This window comes from Mangifera indica, unplaced genomic scaffold (assembly GCF_011075055.1).
Source record: "Mangifera indica cultivar Alphonso unplaced genomic scaffold, CATAS_Mindica_2.1 Un_0001, whole genome shotgun sequence".
NCBI classification, from domain to species: Eukaryota; Viridiplantae; Streptophyta; class Magnoliopsida; order Sapindales; family Anacardiaceae; genus Mangifera; species Mangifera indica.
In genome coordinates, this window is record NW_025401093.1 from 1,670,748 (window position 1) to 1,679,342 (window position 8,595).

The window sequence follows — 8,595 nt, forward strand, 5'->3', positions numbered from 1 at the left end:
CCCAAATTTCATTAAAATATTTATTATAATATATCCCATTTGCAACCTGAAGATTGCTTAAGTGATGAAAATAATGAAACATTATGTAAGTTTTACATACTATAATATTATGAATATTAATCATAAAACCAGAAGTTTTGTGATTATAAGACAAATATGAACCTAAAGTTCTAACATACTTTTTGTTCATCATATCACTAATTTTTATTACTTTTATCAACCTACAATTGGTGAAAATGACAAACCTTGTAAAACTTCAATATCTTGCCCTTCGATTGGATGGAAAAAACTACATTAAATGGGCCTTGGACACTGTTCTCCATCTAGAATTGATGAGCTTTGGAGAAACAATAAAAAAAGGAAATAAAGCATCCCAATAGGATAAATCTAAGACTACTATTTTCCTTCATCATCATATCCATGAAGGGTTACAAGCAAAATACGTGGATATTATAAACATACTAGAATTATGGAGAAGTCTGACAGAAAGAGTCGATCATCATAAATCAATAACATTGCCAATGACCCAATATGAATAGACTCATTTATGCTTATAAGATTTTAAATCTGTAAGTGAATATAATTCTGCCATATTCAAAATTTTCTCCCGAATGAGACTATATAGGGAAAAAATAACTGAAAAAAATATGTTAGAAAAAACTTTCTCCACATTTCATCCCTCAAATATGCTCCTACAATAGCAATATAGGGAAATAAATTTTAAAAAATATTCTGAACTAATATCCTGTTTACTGGTGGTTGAGCAAAACAATGAATTATTATTGAGAAACCATCAGAGACGCCCCACTGGCACTGCGTCGTTCTCTGAAGTGAACGCAACTACTAATAGTAGTCATCATGGGTACAAAAGAGGTCATGGATGAAATAAGTTTCAATTCAAAGGTGGTTATAATAGAAAATCTTTTCACCATCAATGGACCAGAGATGAAGCAAAATAGAATAAAGGAAAAATGATACAGAGTAAACCACAAAATCATGAAAGTAAATGTTATAGATATGGTTCTAAAGGTCATTGGTCACGTACCTGTCGTACGCCTAAACATCTGGTGGATTTATATTAAACATCTATTAAAAATTCATACAAAAAGATCGAATCAAATTATGTTGATAATCTAGATATTGTCGATCTAGCAAACTTTGATATTTCAGAATTTCTACAAAATTAAGAAATTATATATATTATGTAATGTAATTATTACTATGTATTCATTTCTTTCTAATTTTGTAATAACTAATGTAAATGTTAAAATGAAAGGAAATAGACTCCAAAATTGAAGCATTATCTTCAAAAGCTAGTGATGGAAACATGTGTCTGGTGGATAGTGCAACAACCCATACAATATTGAAAGAAAAGAAATTCTTCTTAACTTTATCACCAATTGAAGCTAAAGTGAATACTATATTAAGATCAATAAATCTGATTAAAGGCTCTGGAAGAGCCACACTTTTGTTAAAAAATGAGAGCAAATTAAGTATTAATGATGCATTATATTCAAGTAGATCCAAAAGAAATCTACTTCGTTTTAAAGATATTGAAACAAATGAAAATTGTGCAGAGTATCTATACATAACTCATAATGCCTCCGACAGAAAGCATGTACTAAGAAAAATTGCATGTTTTATTATTTGGATTGTATTATACAATCACAAAGGCAATTGAAATCTATGTAATATCAAACCAGAAGTTCTCTGATCTAAATGCATTTATGCTTTGGCATGATCATTTAGGCCACCCAGAATCTATAATGATACGTAGGATTATTGAAAATTCACGTGAATATACATTAAAGAATCATAAAATTTTATTGTCCATTGAAAATTTATGCACTGCTTATTCTCAAGGCAAATTAGTAATAAAATCATCTCCTTCCAAAATTGGAGGTAAATCCCTATCATTCTTACAAAGGATTTAAGGGTATATATGTGGATCCATTCATCCACCAAGTGGGCCATTTTGTTATTTTATAGTCTTAATTGATGCGTCTGCACAATGGTCTTATGTTTGTTTATTGCCAACTCAAAATGTTGCATTTGCTAAACTATTAACACAAATTATTAAATTAAAGACACATTTCGTAGATTTTTCCATTAAGTTAATACGGCTAGATAATGTTGGTGAATTTACATTGAAGACATTTGATGATTATTACATATCAATAGGGATTGATGTTGAATATTCAGTCTCGCATGTTTACACTCAGAATGGTTAGTTGAGTCTCTTATCAAATGACTTCAGGTAATTGCAAGAACTATATTAGTAAGAACTCAATTACCAACTTCTATATGGGAACACGCTATATTACATGCTGCAGCGTTAATTCATTTGCGACTTTCTTTTTATCATTAATATTCTCAACTACAATTAGTTTTGGATCAAAAGACATTGTTTTTCAAAAAAGAAAGGCAAATAATCAAATAGATATCAATCATGATGATCCTAAAATGAATGAAAAATCCACACTCTTTAATAGTCCTCCAGAAGAGATAATAGTCCCTGAAGAGATTCAAGCCCCTGAAATGGTATAAACCCCTAAAGTGATACAAAATCCTGAAAAACTGGAAAATATGAATATTGAAATATTTTTAAATTATGCTCATACACGAGAGATGTGGAACCGTGAAACAGTTAACATTGATGATATATTCTCATTTGCAGTAATTACTGAAATTATGAATACTAAGGCTGAGTGCAAACAAAGACATGATTAACCTAAATAAGAAAAAGCCATTTGAGCAGAATTAACTTCTCTAGCAAAACGTCAAGTGTTTGGGCTTGTAATTCTAACACCTCAAGATGTACAACTTGTTGGATATAAACAAGTATTTGTGAGAAAAAGAAATAAGAAAAATGAAATTGTTAGATATAAAGTCAGACCTATAGCCTAAGGCTTTTCTCAAAGGCTTGAGTAGACTTTGATGAAACATACGCACATGTGATGAATATAATCACATTTAGATATTTAATCAGTTTAATAGTCTTTGAAGGACTGGATATACGTCTAATAGATGTAGTTACTGTTTATTTGTATGAAAACTTAGATACTAAAATTTATATGAAACTCTTTGAAGAATATAAATTGCCTGAAGAAAAAAGGGTCAATTCAAAAGGCATGTACTCAATTAAATTACAAAGATCATTATACGGATTAAAACAATCCAAACGAATGTGGTAAAATCACCTTAATGAATATTTGAAAATAAAAGGCTATGTGAATGACCTTATATACCCATGTGTCTTTATCAAAAGGTCAGAATCGAAATTTTTCATTATAGTAGTTTATGTTATTAACATGAATTTAATTGGGACTTCTGAAAAGCTCTCCAAAACTACTGAATATCTGAAAAAGGAATTTGAGATGAAGGATTTGCGAAAAACAAAATATTATCTTAGCTTGCAGATCGAGCATAATTCAAATTGAATACTTATCTATCAATCAGCATATACTGAAAAATTATTAAAATGCTTTAATATGGATAAGACTCATCCTTTGAGCACCTCAATGGTTGTTCAGTCTCTCGATTTGAAAAAGGACCCATTTCATCTTAAAAAAGAAAATGAAAAAAATACTTGATCCTAAAGTACTGTATCTTAATGCCATTGGAGTCTTATTATATTGGCCCAATGCACTAGATCGGATATATCCTTTGCAGTCAATTTATTGGCTCGATTTAACTCTGTACCAACCTATCGTCACTAGAACAGAATCAAACATATATTTCGTTACCTATGTGGGACTAGAGATTTGAGATTATTTTATTCTATCAAATCCCCTAAAAATCCTAGTTTGATTGGATATGTAGATTTTGGTTATCTTTCTGACTCCTGTAAGACTTGTTCACAAACAAGATCAAAGAGTACTATGACTACTTCGGTTACATTTCAGAGTTACCCTCAAACATCATTGACGACTTTGATGATTCACTAGAATCGGCTACTAAAACCTATAAGAGAAACTTCAATCTTGAACCCACTGGTCAGCTCAATAGTCGAACCATTCAATAAATCTTACACCCTAGTTGTGGCAATCCTGACATGGTCAACAGCTTAACAACTATGAACTCAATCAAAACACTCATCTCTCCACAATTGTCCATTACAGTTACTTTCCTGGCACTTCGTTGGCTGTTAAACAAGCAAGATCTAACATATAGATTTCTACCACATAACCAATTGGTTGATGATGTGAAGCAAGTCTGTGTGAATGCCTTTGAGAAGTGGTTACAAGTGATCCCAATGACTTTCACTCAAAGTGATTATTATACAAGTGACGATATCAGGATCGAGTTCTTCTTTGGAGCCCATGACAATGGAGAGTGTTTGATGGAGTTCTAGGAACGTTAGCACACGCCTGCTTACCACCTAGAGGACGGTTTCATTTGGACAGTGACGAGAACTGGGCGATCTCTAATGATATAACGAAATCCACAGTGAGTCCAACTATGACCTCAAATCAATTGTCATACATGAAATTGGGCACTTGTTAGGATTGGGACATCTATCGGTTGAAAATGTAATATTGTACCCAACGATATCTTCACAAACCTGAAAGGTTAATTTGGCACCGTTTACGACACAGAGGGTTAATGGAGGTGGACCTAAAAAGTGCAAGTGATGAGAGAGGATTAGATGTTGTTAAAACACCAACTGTATGTTGTTAACACTCAATCGTAGAGCAAGTGATGAGAGAGGATTAGAGGTCATCAAGTTGCTCTGTTGCTAATGTAAAGGGGTGGAAATCAGGGGTCAGATATTTCAGAGAAGCATTAATGGCCAGAGTGATACAATGGAAAAAGCTCGAGTTTAAGTTTATAGAAGGGTAAATAAGTCATTTACTTAAAGTTAACAACAGACACTAATGGACATGGATGATAGGTAGGTCTTTGAATTTTTTAAATTTAACAAGTGAAAATTGTCATTTCAGCAAACCTTGGTGGGAAATAGTCTTTTGGCCTTCTTAATATTATAATTTTTTAAACATTTTTTTTAATTTTCCTAAAAATTTTACATATTCCTTAATTAAAATTTTCTAATTTAAAACTTATTCATCAATTCATCAATTTAATCTTATTTTTTCTTTACTGTTATTTTTTTCTTCGTTGTTTGATCTCTCTTTTTACTTTTCTTTTATTTTTCTTTGTCGCACTCATCTCTTGGGACAAGGTTTGATTGTTGTGGACTTTTCACTCTTATTATCTTCGCAATTTTCATTTAGGGAAAAACTTGTAAATTTTGAATCTGACTTTCATTGTGCAATTTGGAATTTGTTTGCTTTTATTATTAACCAGTGGTTAGGGCTAGATGAATTTAAGTTTGTACATATTGTCTAAGAAACTTTTGGATGGTGGGTCATAAAATTGTGATTAATTGTTCAATATTTGTGTAAGAAATTGTGATTGTGAGTGATGTTTGAATTTCACATTTTTTATACTATTATTGTACATATTGTATAAGCAAATTTTAGATTGTGGGTGGTAAAAATTGTGATTGATTTTTGAATATTTGTATAAGCAATTTGGATTATGATTGAAGTTTTAATTTCACCCCTTTTTATATTATCATTGTGCATATTATGGAAAAAAATTTTGCATGCTAGGTGGTAAAAATTGTGAATGATAATTGAATATATTGTGACTGAAGCCAGCCTGGCCCGAACTTGCACAGTCTACTATCACCTTTAATTAAACTTTAAATTAAAAGAAAATAAAAATCCAAAAATAAAAATTCAAAATTTGAACTATAATCCTGCTTTTTTTTTTTTTTTGTTTTATAAAAAAAAGGGAGTGAACTATTGGACTATAAAGGGAGGAGACTCATATTTGGACATGCAGAGGAAGGCAAGAATTAATCAAGAGAAAAGACATCTAGTTTCAAAAACTAAAGCTACTAAATCAATTAAAAACGTATAAAATCGAAAATATAAAATTGTGTTGTGCTTTCATAATTGATCACCTTTAAAATAAGATACACAAAGTGTTTCTAACTCTGCAATATGTGGTCAAATAACAATACATTTGTTATTTCTTACACTCCATACTCATACAGTCTGAATTTTTCACACCCACCCAACCAAATTACACACCTAATTGAAGTCAATTAAAACCAATTGAGCTGTTTTGAGATTATCTATTTGTTAAATATTCATATCTTTTACACTCTTATATCTGTTGTTTGAAAAATTTTGTATGGTGCTAGAGATAAACTTAGGGAGATCTGATCATTGGAATTTGTTCATAGGCTTTTTGATAAGTGGTTTGGGGCTTGTATGGACAAATTTCCTATTCCTCTTCTTAATACAAGTTCCTATCAATCACCTAGCCAGATTAAATAGAAGAAAAAGGTGGATGCTGCTCAATTCCCTCCCTTTTGGACTGAAATTATTAAAAATCTTAGAGCAAAAGATTATATCACTTACCAAGGAATAGAGATGCTTTTGATGCAAAACAATTCAATGAGTCTTCCCCGAGTTCAGTGTCTTCTTTATCTTTTAGCTAGTAAGATAATCTTGGTTCTAGATATTTTAGTAAAGAGTAGAGATTCATAGAAAGAGTTTTGGGGACGGACTTCAAAAGATGAGTTTGCAGTTGAGGAGTGTTACCCTACCTTTAAGCTTATACTTGTAGACATATTGGGCACTAGAAGAGGGATGTGGGTTGAAAGGATAGACGGGGATATTTAAAAGAGCATAGATAGTGGGGTATCCGTGTTGATTTTCAGCTAAGTAAGATGCCACTTGTGATTTCCAGAGAAATTGTACTCATGGGTATTTTGAAAGAAAGGCAAACAGAGGAGCTAGAGAAAGGTGATACTTAACTATTCAATATGTCTATAATGTTGTTATGCATGATGTCTTTCATTTCGATATAGAAGAAAACTATGACGAATGGAATATATCAATAAAAACATGATAAGATGATCGAATATTTTTAAAGTTGCATTGGCCGAAAGACGTCGAGCTAAAAGAAATAGTCAAAAGAATGTACTCATTGTAACTTATAAAAGAAATTCCACTTCAAATTTACAAAAAAAGTCTTAAAGCCAGGCATAGGCTGAAGTTCACAGATTCTCTTTTGATGAAGATGCTAACAACGAAGTCTGTCTATGAGTTGTTGTCCCCCTGTGTGTTGACCCCATATTACTTTGAAATTATGCTTTACGGTAAAGCTGAATTTTTGAACAAAAATGAGGATGAAAAATCAATTTCGTTTTACCTCCAGAAATATATCAAGATGAGTGGAAAACTTTCAAGCTCGACCCAGTAGTGATGAGAATTCTGTAGACACTAAACTTTTTGATAGTCTCAATGGTAGAGATATGGAAGTTGCAGTTTTTGCAAATAATACTCAAGGGGTTAAATTATCTTTTGAAACATACGTCATTACGTATCAAATTTATGGAAAACAGAAAGGGGAAGGGAAGTTTTAGGCTATTAATAGAAGTCTAGATGCAAACAGTTTAAATCCGCTTTGTTCATGATACATATTACTCTTGGTGTCGTGGTGTTTTTGCAGTTGCTGACCTACATGTTTTATGAGAGATTATTGATCAATTTAGTTGAAGTGTAGCAACAACTTTCGACCTGTAACCTTGAGGATAAGGTGGGACTGATTGAGGGGGAGTGTTAGAGCCCTTATTATTGAAGTTTATTCATGCAGGTGCAAAGGAGAAATTTTCCATGGAAGTTCAGATCCAGCATTGGCGAAAAGTGGTCCTGGGAGATCCATGTTAGCAGCTTCAAATGTTGACACCTGGCTGCTCAAGAATGGAGAGGATGGTAGAGTCATTTGGAGGAACGAATAAAAAGGGAATGGGGAGGATTGCATGTATCAAGGAATTGTCTAGAAAGATATTGTATTGAGTGTCGTGTTTATTCTTTAGAGAGTACTGACCTCTCAATACAACCAGCTTTGAGTAACGATTGTTGATGAATAATATCGTTCTTGTGTTCCATTACTTCTTCTGTCTGTTTCATTTCCTTGATTTACTGCTCCATTGCTGCCATTTATATTATCTTTTTTCCTGCAAATTGCGTTGTGGAAATTCTGTTGGAGCAGTGTATTGAGAGTTCGCTGGAAAAGCAACCAGGTTCTCATCAGTAATAAATGTTGAATTCATTGTTGGATAATTGTTCATGTTGGAAAAAGTACCAATTATCTAAGACATACAATAAATTGATCTGGTTTATAAATGTAAAGCTTCTCGTTTTCTTTTTTTCTTTAAAATTTAGATGAAGTACTGTTCAGATAAAAGTTCTTACATCCAAGTTTGCTGATACCTTATTATGAATAAAAGTGACCAAGGTGAACATTGAAAATGTTGTCATGATTAACATTGTGTTTGGGACTTATTTTTCCAAATGCCTATGGGAATTTATATGGTGTTTTGTTCACATCAATCTCTTTTCCTTTTAAAAATTTAATTACAGCAAACACTACTGTTGCTATATATCATATTTGTTACTCTGTGCTTATGCTTGCCTTTCTGTTTTGCTCCAGTATGTTGGCTATACTCGTTGACAAAGATGTTTGAAACAAAGAAACTGGACTGGCATTTCATCAGTAGCTCAAACAGCAAAG

The 8,595-nt window shown here is 32.1% G+C and overlaps 1 pseudogene; it reads left to right on the forward strand.

Annotated features, from left to right (window-relative positions):
• Positions 1-2,463: 2,463 nt before the first annotated feature.
• Positions 2,464-7,819, forward strand: LOC123205099 (annotated as a pseudogene).
• The last annotated feature ends 776 nt before the right edge of the window (positions 7,820-8,595 follow it).